General features: G+C 46.0%; 1 protein-coding gene across 2 annotated transcripts in view; it reads left to right on the top strand.

The window, feature by feature from the left end:
• Positions 1-19,828, top strand: part of HCN4 (hyperpolarization activated cyclic nucleotide gated potassium channel 4) — a 123,044-nt gene that overhangs the window by 22,908 nt on the left and 80,308 nt on the right. The gene's annotated exons all lie outside the window — the stretch shown is intronic.

The following is a 19,828-nucleotide window of genomic DNA, read 5'->3' as shown; positions in this document are numbered from 1 at the left end:
CGCCAGAAGTGGCTTAGTCATGCTGGCCACATGACCCGGAAGCTGTACGCCGGCTCCCTCGGCCAATGAAGCAAGATGAGCGTCGCAACCCCAGAGTCGGCCACGACTGGACCTAATGGTCAGGGGTCCCTTTACCTTTACCTTTAACCACTCTATAAATATGTGCACACAAGGCTCATTAAATTTATTGATTGATAATATCTTGTTTGTCCACCCTTCACCATAAAGTCCCAGGGAACATTACTGTTAGAAGTGCAACAGTACAGATCATTCCATGTGCAGCTTAAGGGTTAATACTGTTAGTGTTAAAGCCAACTAGATGAGAGGGACAGCTGAAGGTGTTGCTTAGCAACCAGGCAAAGTGGCTTGATGTTTGCTGAGGTAGCATGTGCTCTGATTGGCTGCATTGTTCTGAGGCAGCTTTTCCTTGTGTATGTTTGTTTCAGTGTCTTCCTGCTGTGTACAAGACCCTGGAGTAAGAAAGACAAAACCTCTCTGTTCCTTTCTTTTCGAATTATACACAGTTTTTTGTACAGTTTCCTCAGTAAAGTTGTACCTTCACTTGTTATAAGGAGCTTGCAGAGAGAAGGCGTTCTGAAAATTATCAATATCTATAAACATTTGGCAAATGTTTGTGACTGCTTTTTTGTTCCTATTCTTGATATTCCCTGCTTGAAAGTTGGTTATATCCAACTAAGTTCTACTCAAGAGCAGGCCCATTTAAATTAATGGACCCAAGCTAACCACGTGTGTTAATTCCAATGGGTCTACTCTGAGTAGGACTAATATTGGCTAGGACGCATGATCCGTGCAGATGTATATTCTCCTTGCCAAAGAGATTTCAGAGACCTTCCAAATTCTCATGCTCTAAATGTGGCAAGTTATCTCTCCAGTATGACTGGGAGAATTGATAAAAGAACCATACGGACAGACTTAGCGTCTCCACCCTTAACAGTGGCTTGTTTCCCGCAAACTTCACAATTTCATAGCAAGATGGTCCATTTCCACAGCCACCCATCAGGATCACCATTGGAATGGTGCGCTGCCCTGCTTTCGAAAAAAATGTAGCTGGTGTTTAAAGGGTGCCGTTGGAGGGTGAAGGTGATTGCGATGGCCTTTTTCCATTGTCCCCTTTTGCAAATTCCATCAGCTCTCTCTAAATCTCAGAGCAGAACGGAGGCATGCTGGCAGCCCCCTGGGGCGTGAGTGGGAGCTGAGAAGAGACAGTCGCAGACATTGCTGATAGCAGCCAAGGAGCAGATGCTACATTAGGCCGAGTTTTGACACTTAACCTTCTGGTGCCAGCATTTGGACTATTGCTGATAGCTGCAATGATAACTGACTTGCCATTGACATATGGCTTCAGCTTGGTGCCTTCTCATCATGGGGTGGGGTGGGGGGAGCTAGAAGATGAGCTCTTTGCTTTATTTGTCCTGGGTCATGACTCTTGGTGTGCGAGAGACCTTAGCTCATGCTTTGCAAGCAGGAAACTGGAGTGACTATCTTTGGCATCTCTAGTTGAAGGGTGCCCTGCTCGGCATAGTTCATAGCTGCTCTGAGTTATTCAAGCCCCTTCGCCATAGCAAAGCAATGACAAACCTAGACGTCATCTTAAAAAGCAGAGACATCACCTTGCCAACAAAGGTCCGTATAGTTAAAGCTATGGTTTTCCCAGTAGTGATGTATGGAAGTGAGAGCTGGACCATAAAGAAGGCTGATCGCCGAAGAATTGATGCTTTTGAATTATGGTGTTGGAGGAGACTCTTGAGAGTCCCATGGACTGCAAGAAGATCAAACCTATCCATTCTGAAGGAAATCAGCCCTAAGTGCTCACTGGAAGGACAGATCCTGAAGCTGAGGCTCCAATACTTTGGCCACCTCATGAGAAGAGAAGACTCCTTGGAAAATATCCTGATGTTGGGAAAGATGGAGGGCACAAGGAGAAGGGACGACAGAGATGGTTGGACAGCAAAGAGATGGTTGGACAGTGTTCTTGAAGCTACCAGCATGAGTTTGACGAAACTGCGGGAGGCAGTGGAAGACAGGAGTGCCTGGTGTGCTCTGGTCCATGGGGTCACGAAGAGTCGGACACAACTAAATGACTAAACAACAACAACAGTTGAAGAGTCCTGGAACATGCAAAGCTGCCTTACGCAGAGTCAGATGGTCCATCTAATTCATAATTGCCTACACTGACTGGGGATGGGTCTTTAGGATTCCAGGAAATACCATGGACTAATGCCCTGGAGATGCCAAGCGGGGCCCTTTTGCATGGAAAGCAGATGTTCTGCCGTTGAACTGCAGTCCTTCCTTTGTAGCAGGGGCAGAAACAGATTCTTGCAAGACTGGGAGCCCATCAGAGCAGACAGTTGCTTCTTATGCTGAGCCTTGGGACCTAGGCCATGCACCACTTAACACAGGGATGGCTAATGTGCCATCCAAGGTACCACTTTAGCTAATGGGGCCTCCAGCTGCCGCAGTGCGATTTCTGTTCTCATCCTGAAGCAAAGTTCTTAACCTGAGGTACTATTTCTGTGTTAGCAGAGTCTGTAGCCTGAAGTTTCTGTAACCTGAAGCATCTGTAACCCAAGGTAATAACCAGTATAGGTAATAACCAGCACTTTGAATTCTGCCCAGAAACAGCCTGGTAGTCAGTGGAGCTCTTGTAGCAAGGGAGTCATTTGCTCCCTATAACCAGCCCCAGTCAACAGTCTGGCTGCAGCTCCTTGAAGCAGCTGGAGTTTCTGAGCACTCTCAAAGGACAGCTCCATGTAGAACATGTTTCAGTAATCCAAACGGGATGTAACAAAGGCATATGTCACTGTGGCCAAGTCAGACATCTTGAGGAAAGGATGCTGATATTGCACCATAGTTTGCAAGCCCTGTTTGGGTGGATCACATAAGCCACAGCTTCCTGGTTTTACATTGGAAAACTTGTCTAACAAACCACAAAGCCTCTGTCGACTCAGGCCAGCCAGAAGGGGAGAAAGTGCTTGGGCTTGTCGCTCTTTCCAGGTGCTGCCTTTGGAGCTGTCCAAAGTCCTGCAGCTCTTGGTGGTGATATCAGTACCTGCTGCCCTGCAATTTGAACTGCTGATCACCTTGGTTTGGTACATCAAGCTATCCAGGCACCATCTGCTTGTCTGTCTGCCAGGTGAAACTTAGCTGCTCTGGTATTTTGGCAGATCAGCTCTCGCTAGACTTCTGCCTTACCTGGAACATGACAAGGGAGGCCTCGCTCATGCCCATACCTTGCCATGTTCTTCTTACAGCCTCGCATGAGTTGCTTGAGTATTCATGCTCTTCTGAAATGCCCACAAATTTCACCTGCGCCCCCACCCCGCTGTTGCAGATGATCTACAACATTTGGACCTTACTTTCCTCCTTGGCGAAGATATTAATCTATGGGCCATGTTTGCATCCTTTAACAAAAATGATGGGCTGGTTTGCCTCATTTTAAGATTAATGGAACCTAATCTTTTTCGATCAGAACAATGCACTTCAAGTCAATAATTCAAGGCAGTTAACTAAAATATACAGCCTCCTGGACCATACTGAAACCAGTGTGTATGAAGTCATTGAGTGCTCATTATCACATAGTAAATGCATCTCTTTTTTTAAGCTGCCAAAGGCTGAATCATTGTTAAATCAATAGAGTGCAGTCCTGTGGTCAGATTTAGAAACTGCTGCAGTGTGTGGTGTGATTTGAGAAGGTCCATAGGTCAGTGGCAAAGCATATGCTTTGCATTCAGAAGGTCTCAGGTTCAATTTCCAACGTCCCTGGAGTGGTTAGCATTCAATTCCTCTTCCCAGGGAGCTCTGAGAACTGGGGAACTGGGGAATCGGGGTCTCCTAACAACTCTCAGCAGCCATAACAAACTCTGCTTTGCAGCATTCTTTGGGGGAAGCCATGACTGTTCAAAGTGATATGACAATTTATAGTGCAGATGGGACAACCATTCAAAGAGAGCATGGGTAAATAACTTTTTCAGACTGATTATGCTACATTCCTCACACTCAGAGATATTTCTCTAGCTTCTATCTGGACAAGCAAGAAGAATCCTCAGAGACACAAGGACACTTTCCACCCAGGCAACAACATTCAAGGAGGGTGCAAGGCAAAACTAGTAAGGAGTGTGGCTCAAGTGAGTGTGTGGCCTGACGGCCATATAGAGTAGGCTTGGGCAATATCTGGTCTTCAACATCATGATATATCACCAGCTAAATATCATGCTATATATCTGGAGTGGCAGAGGGCCTTGCTACACCTCCCCGTGGTGGCAGAGGGTCCCACCATACCTTCCTGTGGCAGCAGATGGTGCACCGTGTTTCCCTATAGGGCTGCCCTGGATTTAGGCACATGCAAGGCAGAGACAATTGAAAAGTGTCTGTCACATTTCAAATTAAGCAGTCGAGTTTTCCTTGAGTCTCAGGGAGTAAGTGGGCAAGAGTGAAATGTCATTATTCAGGATCTGCCTGTAGGAATATTTACCCTCTCAGCAGAAGATAATAAATGTGGAATCAGAAGCAGGGCACATGTCTCTGGGTGGGTGGAAAGACATTTGGAATTGGAACCACACTTTGATGAAAAAGGGCTGGATGTCTTGGGGAAGGGGAAGGGGAAGGGGAAGCTGATTCATATCTGAATGTTTGGGAAGGCAAGATATGTTATTATATTTCAAATAAAAACAATATATGTGTCAGTCAGAAGCAATATAGCACAATCTGTCATTCTGAAACTGGCAGTCTTGGTAGCTTTCCATACAAGGTGTGACTATGGATATAGGAATAATATCTGGACTTTATTTCAAGCTGCAAATTGAACTAAGGGCGTTATCTTAGTCACAGCCCTCACTTGCTAGTTTTCTAGGTGCAAGGAAAAGCCAGAGCAACACCGGGTAGATAGTTTGTCACCTAAGTTCTGAAGTTGTACATTTCTAGGAATGCTATACCTCATTTTTTTGTATTGTTTATGTACAATGCTTGCATACGACTCTTAAATCATGTTTCTCTAAGCACGTTGCAATAATAATGATAATAACAGGCAACTGAAGCAATATCAGTTAAAACAATGTCATTTAGGAATTACAACCTGCATTTTTAAAAGGTGGGAAATAGCCGATGAAACAATGGAATAGTGTCAAAGCTCCGGTGTTGCCAAGTAGGATAAAAACAAGGTAAGACAGAACCACACAAACAGGTCTTTAAACACAAGAAGAGCCTGCTGCATCAGGTCACAGTTCCATCTCGCAGGGATGCGGGTGGCACTGTGGTCTAAACCACTGAGCTTCTTGGGCTTGCTGATCAGAAGTTCAGTGGTTCAAATCCCCATGATGGAGTGAGCTCCCATTGCTCAATCCCAGCTCCTGCCAACCTAGCAGTTTGAAAGCATGCCAGTGCAAGTAGATGAATAGGTACCACTGTGGTGGGAAGGTAAACAGCATTTCTGTGCACTCTGGCTTCCGTCACAGTGTCCCGTTATGCCAGAAGTGGTTTAGTCCTGCTGGCCACATGACCCAGAAAGCTGTCTGTGGACAAATGCTGGCTCCTTCGGCCTGAAGTGAGATGAATGCCGCAACCCCATAGTCATCTTTGACTGGATTTAACCATCCAGAGATCCTTTACCGTTACCTTCCCCCCCATCTCATCCAGCATCCTGCTCTCGCAGTGGTCAGCAAAATGCCTCTGGGAAACTACAAACAGGACCTTAGCACAACAGCACTCTGTCCACCTGTGATTCCTAGCAGCTGGCATTCAGAAGCATGCTGACTCTGATAGCAGAGGCAGAACATAGCCACTGTGGCTTGTAGCTTCCCTGTGGAGCAAGTGTAAAGAACCTCCTGTCAAATGCAACCCTCCAGGATATTTTGTCCTGCCACTGAGACTCTCCTGAGCATCATGAACCCTGCTGCACACAACCCTCAGGTTCTTTTGCCTGACTGGCATGTGTCCTTGAAATCTGATGAGGCCCACTGCCTGCCTGGAGGATATGTATATAAAAACTTCAGACTTCCCTGTGGTTGAAATATAGCTTGCTATTCAAAAGGAAGAGTCAGGTCCATAGCCTCTGGCCCTGCCCACCACTGGACTGTGGTCCATGAGAGAACCTCGCCCTCAAACTGAACAACGTCTCTCCATCCCTGATCTAATGGATGGAACATGGAGGGGCCCCCAATGAACAGATGGAGAGATGGTTGTGTCTTCTACAGAAGGAGGTGCTTCTTGATAAAATGAGGACCTGGACTACACCTTGAACAATGAGGTGTAAGAGTAGTTTCAGAAGAAGCGCATGCCTTTTTATTTAAATCAGCTCGCAAATGCTCCATGATTTGGCATCTTCTGTTAGATGTCATCTAATCCTTTGGGGCTTGGAAATGAAATTCAAGAGAATGTAAAGCCCGCCTCATAATGGTAGGCAAACCTCCAATTTTTTCCTCCGTTTCAGATTTGAGAGAGAGAAAAATAACAACAATAACTTCCACCACCCTAGATGGTCTGATTTGTTTTCATCTGCCTTCAGCTTCCAAATGGCAGAACACATGTCTCTCCCTGGTGCTTGATGATTTCTAAAGAAGCTGCTTATGAGTCCTTATGCTAATAAAGAGATATATTTTTGCCAGTGCCAGCTTTGACAAACAAAGCCGTGTGTTCCCCTCTGGCTTGGCATGATTACATTTTTGTTTTGTTAGCTCAGATAAGCCATTAATAAGTGTGTGATATGAACAATCAGACCTAGACAGGGGGGAAGAGAGCTAGATGTAGCCTGCCTTTCCTCTCTTGAGATCTGTATATTGCATTTAAAACCAGAAGCTAGTAGCTTGCAATTTAAGCTAAAGAGTTCTCAATTCAAATTCTGATTTGGCCTTAGACTCCGTTAGACCCATAGACTCCTCGGCTTTCCGTCTGTAAAATGGGAATGATGTTTGCCTCTCTTACCTGATTAACAATAACAAGGTAAGGTCAATGGATAAATAATGGGGCTTTAATGTTTCTCTCCCCCAATGAACCTTTCGGTGGTGAAGAGAAAGGTGTTTCTTCACTCCTGGAATTAATCCAAAGAACCATAGCCAAGTGGTAGAACATCTAGATTGCATGCAGAAGGTTCCAGGTTCAATCCCAGGTGTCTCCAGCTAGGACTGGGAGAGAGCCCTCCTGGAAACTGTCCAGAGTCACTGCCAGTCAGTGTATGTGGTCAGTTGGTCTGATTCAATACAAGGCAGATTCCTATGTATGTATGTATGTGTTGGCTGGTGTGTGTGTGTGTATGGATTTTGGGTGTTGAAGTTATATGAAAAAGGACTTCTGCCTTCACAGTTCAAATCATCCTTTCATCATCCATTTGTTCATCTCCTTCTTGATGCCAAAAGGATAGTTATGTAGGGCAACAAGCACCACAAACATGGCTCCTCAAAGCCCAATCCCTACCCCCCACTTCAGTAGGCAACCAAGGAGAGGGTTGGTATAGAGTTGTCCTGCCTGATGGCTCTTGTGTTGGCCAAGAGCGAAGCAAGCTGTCTTCTCAGCTAGCTGAATTCACTCCACTGGTCCAAGGCTAGCAGCTGTTATCTGCCTTCTGTTATCGGGGTGACTCTCCAGAGATCAATGCATGGCAGTTTCTGAGCATGTGGGTGGATGGGTGGAGCTTGCATCATTATGACCCCCTGCTTTCTGAAGTCCTCCCCCCTCCATGCTGCAGATAGGATTAGGAAAAATGGGAGGTGTTTTCCATCCCTCATTAGCTTAACTGCAGCATGGACAATTTTCATTGACATCATAGCAGGGGAGGAGATGGTCCATTGTCTTCTCCCTGCATGCTGCGCTCCCAATAAAAATCCCCTCATGTCTCTAATTAAATAAGGAAAATCTGACAGAGTGGTAGCAACTAGTTTGTGACCTAATTTACTGTGAATCCCGCGGTTGTGTGATTGTAGAAAGTTACAATATTGCACAGAAATTGTTATTTGAGTTGGTTCTCTCCTTCTTGCTTTTTCAATACGAACTCTTGATTTTGCCATATTGAAAGGTTAGAATCCTCCTGCAGTATTAGCTAGTACAGAGTTGGGGGACCTTTTCCAGCCGGAGGGCCTTATTTTCTTCTGGGCAATCTTCTGGGGGCCACATGCCAGTGGTTGGAGGGGGCAGAGGCAAAAGTGGTCAGAGCAACAAATGTAGATGTTACATTTGTACAGCAGTCAATTTCCACACACCGCTCTCTATTCTTCATCCTATCAAGCAAAATGCATTATCAGAGTTCAAGGAGATATTCCAGCTAGGCAAAGACACTCAAGGGAAGGTGCAAGGCAGATCAAACAGAAATACATTTTCCAGGAGGGGAAAATATATAGCTTATGGCATTTCCAACAATAAATGTGGGAAAGCCTTACCAAGTATGCCTTGATTTCTGACAAAAAGCCTATATTGATGGGTACTTAAGATGAGCCTTGCCATATCAGATCAAAGGTCTTGATCCAGTCCAGCACGCTCTTTCCCACGAAGGCCAGATCCTTCTGCCTCTGATCACAGAGATAGCGTATAGCCATTGATACAATCAAGCTGTCTAGTTCCCTTTAAAAGCCATCTCAGCTGGTGGGCCATCACCATTAGCTTGTGTGAAGCACTACCTCTTGTTTGTACTCAGCGGTAGCGCATCTGCTTTGTATGCAGAAGGTCCCAAGCTCAGTCCCTGGCATCTCCAGGGAGGCTGGAAGAGAAACCCTGGGGAGCTCAGTGCAGAGAATACTGAGCTAAATGGGCCAATGGTCTCATTTAGCATAAGGCAGCTCTCTATGTTCCCCTTTATGGAGGAATCAGCTTCCTCCAGGGACCCCACACTCTAGTATGAGAGAGGGGAAAACACTTCTCTCCACCCACTTTCTTCAAACTTCATCATGGACTGGTTGGACGCAGAGGAATGATGGGAGTAACCAGCTGAGGAACCACCAAGAGAAGATGGCTCAGAGCCAGGGGATTGGTGGTGGGAGGATGATGAGTGGGAGAGAAGACTGGGAAGAGGAGGTGTTGGAAGCTGAAGAGGTAACAGGGTTTAGTGAGTAGGGGGAGTCTGTGGCAGAGAGAAGTACAGAATCAGAAGCAGCAGAGGAGGGAAGCCAAGAGGCAGAAATGAGTCCGGTTGGTGAAGAGGCACAGGTGTCTCCCCCTCCTGTCGCAAGGAGCTTCCCAGAACCAGGAGAGGCATTAAGAGGGCAGAGGAGAAGTTAGCTTCACACAGACACAGTCTCAGATTGCTTGGGAGAAACACTGGAGAGGTGGGGACTCAGACAGCTATGGGGAGGCAGGGACCTTCAGTCTCATCAACTGCTTCATGGGAGCAAGACCTGCTGAAGATGAGTTTCTGTGTTCATTAGGCCTGACACTCTTGTGCAGATCGTGTTTTTGCTATTAAAGAGCTAACCCTAACTTGCTTGGTGAGATTTACTGCTGACTTCCTCCCTGTACATAATTTCATGCGCCCCCCCCCCATACCATTTTTCTAAATGAAATTTCTCCAACGCTGTAATCTCTCTTTGCACAGGAGTCCCCTGATCATTTTCCAGGAGTCCCCTGGTCGTTTTGCCCTTTTCTACATGTTGTTCAGCTCTCCAGCACTTTTCTTGATGTACAGTGGCTAGAAATGTCCCCCGGTATTCCATGAGCGCCATAGATTTCTATAAAGGCGGTTTCATTTTCCACCCCTTTCCTAATGATCCTTAACATGGAATTAGCAACTTGATCGATCCTTCTATGGCTGACTGCTCCTGCTTCCCCGGCTAGGAAGGATTTCCCTTTGCATCCCCTGTCGTGGCTGGAGACCTGTGAACAGACCTCAGTTCTGTCCGCTGAAGGCAGAGAAGGAGAAATGAAAAATGTGTGCTGATCCAATGCCAGTTGTGCTGTGCCACAGCTATGTAATTGGCAGCTGTTCTGTTTTGTGTCTCAGCATTCCTTGCCCGTGGGTGCATATTTGCTATGTGTAATGTGAATGAGTCTGCTCTGAACAATCAGACAAAACATCGGGGGTGAATCTATTAGTAATCGGCAGCCTTGGAACGTGTGGGATGTTGAGAAGCACAAAGTGCAGTTCAGTGAATTAAATGTACTTGTCAAACGGCGTTGCCCTTCCGTATCAGGGTGGTTTGTTTGTTTGTAAAAACTGTTAAGCAAATCTAAAGCTGTGAGTCGTTTATTTTGTCTTGCTTATTTAGTATATTTATAACCAAACATTCATCCATCATGGAACTCAAGGCAATGGACAGACCTGGTTCTGCTTAGCTTCCATAGGGTGCAATGGCTACATGTGCTCTCCAGGAAGGTCCCGCGATTGTCACTAAACCTACTCATAGGGCTGTTTGGATGCACTAGCCTTCCTGAACTGGCGCCCTCTTGGTGTCGTTGGACTACAACTCCCAGCAGTCTCAGCCAGCAGGGCCCGTGATCAAGGAAGGTGGGAACTGTAGTCTGAAACATCTGAAGGATATGAGGTGGGGAAGGCAGGGCTGCACTAAAGGTCTTATCAAAAGACAATATCCCAATCTAGTTAGAACACAACTACAGCTGAAGTAGTGCATCTGTGGGAGGAAGCTGACTGGTCCCTCTGTGGCAACCTGAATTGGGAACATTTGGAGCAATCTGTGCATCACCCAGTCACCTTCTCTCTATTCCGAACTGTATTCCATTAGAAATTAACATTATCAATAATTAGAATGCCTGTTTTTGCTCAGAATGTTAATCCTAGCATTTGCTTATTCACCATACCGTGTCAAGCTGTTATATATAATTACCCATCCAGTTTCTGCCTCATAAATATGAGCCAGAAAAAACAAATTGAAAAGGGGGGGGGGAGAGATGTCTGTATCAAACGACAAGATCTTTGTGTTATTAGGGACATAATAAGAAGCTAACTTTAAACCATCCCAGAATTTCATACTCTGACTGGGAGCAGCTCTCCAAATAGAGATGTAAGGAAGCAGCAATTTCTCTCCCAAATGTGGTTCGTGGCCTGGATCCAAAAGTGACCAAACCTTCGTGGGCCACATGTGTTTGCCCGCCTGTCAATCACCTGATGTCATATGACATCCGATGTGGACCCAATTCCTTCTGAAAGCAGTGTGGCTGGCATTCCACATTTAAACAGGGCCTGCCAGCACATGGCTTAGAGTGTGCTCTCAGTTGATCCTTTTCAGCCATGGCTTGCGTGTGGCATTCTTTAAAATTGGCAGTGAAGGCAAGTTGCACTACATTCAGTAGGCACTGGTTCCATTCATGAGATTATCCAATTTCTAAAGCTCCTGTCCTCCCAGTTGGTATGTTTACCTTTTTACTTTACTTTGTATATATGTGTGTTTAGTTGGCATCTGTCTGTCTCGAGAGACGGTGCTTTATTTTATGCATTTTTATGCCACTTAATCATTAGCGTTTGTGAGTGATGTACATAAAAATAAACCATACAGAGTACAATAAAAAGGTACCATAAAACTGCCTTAGAATGCCTGTTGGAATGAGGAAGTGTTTGTCTTGCACCTGAATGCTATCATAGGTTAGTGTGATTTCTTAAGTCCAGGCATACAACGGAGCGGGGACGTGGGTGGTGCTGTGGGTTAAACCACAGAGCCTAGGGCTTGCCGATCAGAAGGTCGGTGGTTCAAATCCCCGCGACGGGGTGAGCTCCTGTTGCTCAGTCCCTGCTCCTGCCAACCTTGCAGTTCGAAAGCATGTCAAAGAGCAAGTAGATAAATAGGTACCGCTCCGGTGGGAAGGTAAACAGTGTTTCCATGCGCTGCTGTGGTTCGCCAGAAGCGGCTTAGTCATGCTGGCCACATAACCCGGTAGCTGTACGTTGGCTCCCTCGGCCAATAAAGTGAGATGAGCGCCGCAACCCCAGAGTCGGTCACAACTGGACCTAATGGCCAGGGGTCCCTTTACCTTTACCTTTATACAATGGAGTGTTTGCAGTAATAGTTATACTCTTTTTATGATTTTCAGTTTTATACATTTCAATAATTTTACAATCATTTTAACATTTCAAAACTTGACTTCCTTCCCCCTCTTTCTGCAGTTCCTTAAATTTATTTTTTATATTTTCTGCATATTCCAAGTGAACTTAATTTACTCATTTATTCATCTACTTTAAATAGATACTCTTATAAGACTTCCGGTTACTACCATAATCCTGCCAATATTCTTATCTGTTTACAGTTTATTTGTAAACATCCAATAAACCATTTCCATTCTTTTATAAAATGTTTGTTATCTTGATTTCTTATTTTTCCGGTAAGTTTCGCCATTTCTGAATATTCCATAAGTTTTTGCATCCATTCTTCTTTCGCTGGGACTTCTTTCCATTTTGGGGCAAGTAACATTCTTGTCACTGGAGTTGCATAAATGTCTGGGTAGTTTTGTCCCTATAATTCCCAAAAGGAAAGTCATACTCAGAGTAGGTCAATTAATTTCAATGGGTCTACTCACGGTAGAATTTAGATACAACCACAGGGTTGGGAAACCTTTTTCATCCCAAGGGCCAGATTTCCTTGTTGCCATACTCCCAGGGACCATATGCTGATGACTAGTGTGCACAGATGCAATGTCCAGAAGGCTGAAGGTGTAATAGTTGGAGCAATGGATGTGACTCTTCTTTTTTCTCAGTAAGGTACAGTCCAGCCACACAAAGGTCAGAGGCGTCCACACACACTCCCCACATGCATATCTCTCCATCATGGCAAGCAAGAGACATCATCGAAGGCCCAGGTTGCATTCCAGCCAAACAGTCAAGAAGGTTATGAAGCAGAGGCAGTATGAAGTGTGACTGGGGAGAGTCTTGTGGGCTGGTTAGGCCCACAGTGTTTCTCAAAGCCGAGTCCCTGGCTACTGTTGGACAACAACTCCCATCATCCCATCCCTGGTCACTGGTCCTGATAGTTAGGGATGAAGGGAGTTGTAGTCCAACAACAGTTGGGGACACAAGTTTAAGAAACACTGGTAGAGAGTCCAGGAGGTACTTCAGCTCCGGTCTACTGGAATTCAGCTTGTCCTTATTCTTCCCGATATCTTCAAAGAACTTGAAAAGGCTAGCTGCGAAAACCTGTGCAAGTTTTACAGTTGTAGGAGCCGTGTTGACTTTCTGTAGCAAGACTTGTTGCATCATCATTTAGGCTCCGTCTGCACAATACATTTCAGTAATGTGTTCAATGCCACTTTATAAACAGTCATGGCTGGCCACCAAAGAAACTTGGGAAGTGTAAGGGCCAGGACAGTTGCTAGGAGCCCCTGTTCCCCTCACAGTGGCACATCCTGCTGAGATAAGCCTGGTTTTTAAGTTTTGGGAAGAATCTGCCCATACATTTCCATATGTTTTGGGTGGCCTGTTTACAAGGACTTCAGCTGGTGACTTCTGATAGCATTCTCCTTCAGTGTCCCCATTTTGGAATGTTTTGGGAACAGTTACCAAGACTGAGTGCCACCTACGCTCACATTGGCGTGGGCAGCGACACCGAATCACAATTTTGCCCTTTCTCTTTTTTTTTTGGAAATGTGTTTGCCTTGCATTTCAAAGAGCACAATTGTGTTGTTTCCAAGGCTGTCTTGCCATCCACAAAAAAGGATAAATAAGAAACCTAGATGCATTTGATAAGACTTGAATCCTTACTACAAATACTGATGAGGGAGAAAGGTAAAGGTAAAGGGACCCCTGACCGTTAGGTCCAGTTATGGATGACTCTAGGGTTGCGGCGCTCATCTCGCTTTACTGGCCGAGGGAGCCGGTGTACAGCTTCTGGGTCATGTGGCCAGCATGACTAAGCCACTTCCGGCGAACCAGAGCAGCACACAGAAGCGCTGTTTACCTTCCTGCCGGAGCGGTACCTATTTACCTACTTGCACTTTGACGTGCTTTCGAACTGCTAGGTTGGCAGGAGCACGGACCGAGCAACGGGAGCTCACCTCGTCGTGGGGATTTGAACCACCGACCTTCTGATCGGCAAGCTCTAGGCTCTGTGGTTTAACCCACAGTGCCACCCACGTCCCTTAATGAGAGAGTACATTACTACAAATACTAACAATCTGAGATGGAGCTACCGTTTCCGTTTTCCTCACAGGGCTGCCATCATCAGAGTTCCCTGGGAGATGGAGCTGTCTGTTGATTTCTGGCTGAGTGGATAGAGCTGGGATGTTTGTGTGGTCTAGGACCTCCTGGCGATAGCAAAGGACCCTGTCTGTGGTACCGGGTTGTCCCCAAAGGGGTTTGCCCCTTTGGGGTGTCATGGGGCAGGGGAGCCCCCACTGTCAGAATATAGAATTGTAGGCAAGGCACTTTGGGAGACAGGCCTGTGACTCTCACCCAGGTGAGAGGCTGGTTGAAGAGAAGCTTGGTTTGTTGGGGATTCATCCTGAATGAGGGGCAGGGGAAGACAGTACATATTGTGCATATTGAAGGTAAAGGGACCCCTGACCATTGGGTCCAGTCGTGACCAACTCTGCGGTTGCGGTGCTCATCTCGCTTTATTTTCCGAGGGAGCTGGCGTATAGCTTCCGGGTCTTGTGGCCAGCATGACTAAGCCGCTTCTGGCGAACCAGAGCAGCGCACGGAAATGCCATTTATCTTCCCACTGGAGCGATACCTATTTATCTACTTGCACTTTGTGCTTTCGAACTGCTAGGTTGGCAGGAGCAGGGACCAAGCAACGGGAGCTCACCTCGTCGCGGGGATTCGAACCGTCGACCTTCGGATTGGCAAGCCCTAGGCTCTGTGGTTTAACCCACAGCGCCACCCGTGTCCCATTGTGCATATTACCTGCTCCTTGATCAGTCTCTGGCTTGTGATGCCATTGGCCATGGTATCCTCCTGGACTGGCTCCAGGGAATGGGAATTGGGGAATTTACAGTGGTTCCAATCCAACCTTCAAGATGGAGTCTAGAGAATAGCATTGGAACAGCACCTTTTGGCTTCTTGATGGGGTGCTGCAAGGCACTATCTTTATCACCAGTGATACTTAACATTCTATAGGAAGCCTCTGGGAGTGGTCATTAGGGGTTTTGGAGCAAGCTGCCATCCGCATGCTGAAGATGTTCTCCATAATGTCTGAACCAGGAGAGGCCATGCAGTCCCTGGGTCATTGTTTGGACCCAGTGGTGAGATGGATGAGGAAAAACAAGCTGTGCTTGAATCCTGGCAAGCTAGAGGCACTTTGAGCAAGCAGCTCCCATGTCTGAGGTATTGGCCCCATGGTGGGATCATGTTGGTGGGAGCAGGTTTGCAGTTCTGGGTGTGATTCTGGATCCAGCTCTGTCTCCCCCATCCCACTAGGTTCCTCCCCAGGGTCATCCAGCTCCAATTCCATGAGCTCTTCTCATTCCTCCTCAGGATCTGACCATCCCTTCCATGGCATCTCCATGGGGCTCATGACAGACCCGGCTCCCTTGGCGCATTAGGTTCATGCAGAAATGCATGCTCAGAGCTACAGCATATCCACTTTTATTAAACACACAGAATGGCTCCAGGGTTAGGCACAGAGGTGAAGAATAAAGATTTGTCTGTTGTACAAGAAGCTGTCTCATCATGGAGAGAGTTTAGCCTTCGGCTCTTGTGTGTTTGTGTGTGTGTGTTTTCTTTTGGTAATGTTCGCTCCAGACTTGGCAACAGAAGCAAGGGGCTCTTCTTCCATCTAGAGGCATTCATCGGAGGGGTGGGGGAAAGGCACACAGAGGCAATGACTATTCTGCTGGGCTCTGGCTATGCCAGAAGCCCCTTTCCTTGCCCCTGTGGTGGTGCAGATCTCTGAAGGCCAAGGAGCTGACTGTATCTTTCCAGGGCATAAGTCTCCAGCTTGATGCATTGCAGTACACAGTCTCTATTAAGCCCTTCCTTGTGTTGGTGATTTAAGAAACACACCAAGAGCCCTGCTGGGTGTGAGCAAAAGGAAAGGTCCATCTTGTCTGGTACCCGGTTTTCCACAGAAGCTGATCAGATGCCTCCAGAAAGCCTACAAAAAGGATACCTTGCCTGGACATTCACAGAAGGACGGATTTGCCTCCTGATAAAACATTGGATTGTATCCAGTGCCAGCCCTGCTCAAAGTAGGCCCATTTAAATTAATGGGTGTGACTTAAGGTCATTAATTTTAATGTGTCTGCTCTGAGTAGGACTGGCACAGGATAGAACCTATCATTTCCAGATCCCCTGTTTTCAATTTATTTAAAAAGAGTTATGTTTTTAGCATTTGTAGGACCAGGAAAATGAGGCTAAATGGACAGGCACAATTCTTCTCATTTTTTTGTGAGTTCCAACCCAGTCATTCATAGGAACAAACGAAGCTTCCATATTTATATATACATGGTACCTCTGGTTACAAATTTAATTCGTTCCGGAGGTCCGTTCTTAACTTGAAACTGTTCTTAACCTGAAGCATCACTTTAGCTAATGGGGCCTCCCACTGCTGCCGTGCCGCTGCTGCACGATTTCTGTTCTCATCCTGAAGCAAAGTTCTTAACCCGAAGTAATATTTCTGGGTTAGCGGAGTCTGTAACCTGAAGTGTCTGTAATCTGAAGCGTCTGTAACCCGAGGTACCACTGTATATGAATTTATAAGGGTACAAAATACAGAACTGAAGAATAAAAGAAAAAAGTGAAAGAAAAGGAAGGAAAAAGGTGTTCTCAATGAGAGGGATTTGTCGTGATGAATAAAACTTGTGTTGGGTGTACACACACACACACACACACACACACACACACACACACACGAGAGCACTTTGCTAGCCATTATGGCAGAAAGGTGGCCTGTAAATATATTAAAGAAATAAATAATCTGTAGCATTTTAGGCTCCCCACCAGCTCCCTGCTCTCTTGGCCAGTGTTGTTGATGATGACAAAATAAGGAGAGCAAAGTAAGCCAGGGTTTTCTTTTTAAAAAATTAAAAATAGGCATGTAACATTTCAAATTTAGGGCAATGGAGTTTCTGAACGAGTGTGCTGAGCAAACTAGCTCTCTAGAGATTCCTGATATTTCAGTTAGCAGGATAATGACTTGTACTTCTTTCTTTTTTGGGAATGCCTGGTGATAAATATAGATTTAAGAAGGCACTTGCTCTACCAACAAACAGGAAAAAAAAGATTTACTAGGAATAGACTGATCAGTGTGTTTAGGTCAGAATTTAATAGAATGCCTTGGAAAAGAATAACACCCTAAACCTCAACAACCCCAAACCTCAACCACAACTGTTTTGGTAATATCTTCCATCTTGCTGCATCCATGGTCAAAGCCAAGTTGTGACCAGTGGGAGTCAGAACCAAAGTTCCAGCACCTGAGCGCTGGAGATCTTATTCACACACACTTCTGAGATTTTATCATATCTATTTCTACATCTGTATGAGGGCAACAGACTTGCTGCTGCTTCTTTTAGGTGAAAGCAGAGGTTGTCACAATGCTTTTAGCGAAACTGTGGCTTAGTCCAAATACACAGGTTCCTGAGAGGGGACCACAGCTGCTGAGCTCCTCTCTTGGCCTTCCTGCTTTGCTGCTGTGAACCAAACCATGGTTTGACTTAGCATGTTGTATTCATGCTGTACCTCACTTCAGGCAAACAGCAAGCTGTAACCCAGACCGTTCTTTGAGACAAAGCCAAGTTTCACACAAAGCTTTCACTTTGGTTAATAGGGGAAGGATAGGAAAGGCTCTTAAAGCTTGTGGTGGCATCAGTTTGGGTCAATAAAAAGTGTCGTGTCTATAGATAGTCTGTTTTTAAGAGGCCATCCCTCTTGTCATGAGGACTATTGGGGGAAGTATTTAATAGAAGCTACCAAGTGCTGTCTGTGGTCAACTGATTGTTCACAAGGAACATGCTGTAATAAGAACATCAGAAAAGGCCTGCTGGATCCAGGCCAGTGGTCCATCTGAATCCATCATCCTAGCCAGCCAACCAGATGCCCATGGGAAGCCCCAAATAAGAAACTGAGCACAACAGCCCTCTCCGCACTTGGGATTTAAAGTAACTGGCATTCAGAAGTAGATTGCCTCCAACAATGGAAGCAGAACACAGTCATTGTGGCTTGCAAGCCATCATTAGCTTCTCACTAATTTGTTTAATCCTCTTTTAACGTCCACGTGGATGTCCATCAGTCTCTCTTGTGGGAGCAAATTCCATACTTCAGCTCTGTGCCACTGTGTGAAGAGCTCCTTCCTTTGGTTTGTCCTAAATCTTCCAGCATACAGCTTCATTGTATGGCCCCGAGTTCAGTATTATGAGGGGGCAGGGGGAGAAAATGCAATTTGCACCCTTCCTGTAACATGCTGGGCATCTAAAGAAGATTAGCTTAATGTCAAAGCATAGGGCAAATATTGGTGAAATCCCTGCTTTCTTAAGATATGGTGGTATGTGAATCTTCTTTGAAAAGCTCTTTCCAGGGATATTGTTGCCTTCTGAGCTTTTACATGTCACGGCGGCGGTGGCTGGTTGGCGGCTGACCTGTAGTCTCTTGAAAGCTATACTTATTACAAATCCCATCATCTATTTTAAATAAGTTGGAAGATGGAGTAGCTATAGGGGATTAACTGAAAGTAATGTGTGTGTATTATAGGCTCCCTAAGCAACTAATAATTTAAGTGCATTTCCATTGATCTAACATGTTTTCCTTGAGAAAACTAAGCATGGGAAATAAATTGCAGCTCGCTGTCAATTTGGTAATGTGTTAAGCATGCCAAGCACTCTGAAATGCAATTTCTAGAAGTTCCGGTCTGTGTACATCAGGTGTGGCCTTCCAGATGTTGTTGCACGATGTCTTCCATCAGCCCCAGCAAGCATGGCCAATGGCCAGGGATGATGGGAGTTGTAGTTCAGCTATATCTGCAGGGCCAAAGGTTCCCCACACCTGTGGAGGAATAGCTCTGGCTATAGTCTTGTATAAAGTACAGGAAGTTTATACCTTTTTAGTAAGCAAAAAACAAAAACCCTCACTCAACTTTGCCACCTGATTAAGGTAAAGGTAAAGGACCCCTGACAATTAAGTCCAGTCACGGATGACTCTGGGGTTGTGGCATCATCTCGCGTTACAGGCCGAGGGAGCCGGCGTTTGTCCACAGACAGTTTTCCGGGTCATGTGGCCCGCATGACTAAGCCACTTCTGGCACAATGGAACACCGAAACCAGAGCAACATATGGACACACCGTTTACTTTCCCACCAGAGCGGTACCTTTTTATCTACTTGCACTGGTGTGCTTTTGAACTGCTAGGTTGGCAGGAGCTAGGACAGAGCAACGGGAACTCACCCCGTCACGGGGACTCGAACCGCCGACCTTCTGATCAGCAAGCCCAAGAGGCTCAGTGGTTTAGACCACAGCGCCACCCGCGTCCCGTGCCACTTGATTAGCAAGCTGTAAAGCTATAGCTGTCCAAATGAGCACATGTAGCAATAATTGCAGTCCCCATTGTATTTCTGGGCTCCACCCCTCCCCTTTTGGAGAAAGAGATACAGGGGTTTCTTGGCTGGACCCCAAGGAGGCTGGTTCATTTCGGGCAAATGGGGCACTGCCCTGCCAACTTTACTCTGCCTCCAACCAGCTGCTAGCTGTCTGCTGTCCTACTTATAACCAGTCTGGGGGGTGGAACTGCCTATGCACTTCCTCCATCCTTAGTTTCAGTGTTGCCCTCATCAGGAAGGAGAATGGGGCTAAAGCCAGAATTAGTTGGCTCTGCCTGTCATGGGTTTGGCTCCACCCACTGCCTTATGCCCTACCAGTTGAAATGAGCACCAGCAACCACTGATGGGACCTGCTATGATGACAGATTGCTGGGCAACTTATCCTTTTGGTCTGATCCTTAAGGCCTTTTGTTATGTTCTTATTC

This window comes from Podarcis bocagei (genome assembly GCF_964188305.1).
Source record: "Podarcis bocagei genome assembly, chromosome: 14".
NCBI lineage: Eukaryota > Metazoa > Chordata > Lepidosauria > Squamata > Lacertidae > Podarcis > Podarcis bocagei.
This window is presented reverse-complemented; position numbering and strand designations above follow the sequence as displayed.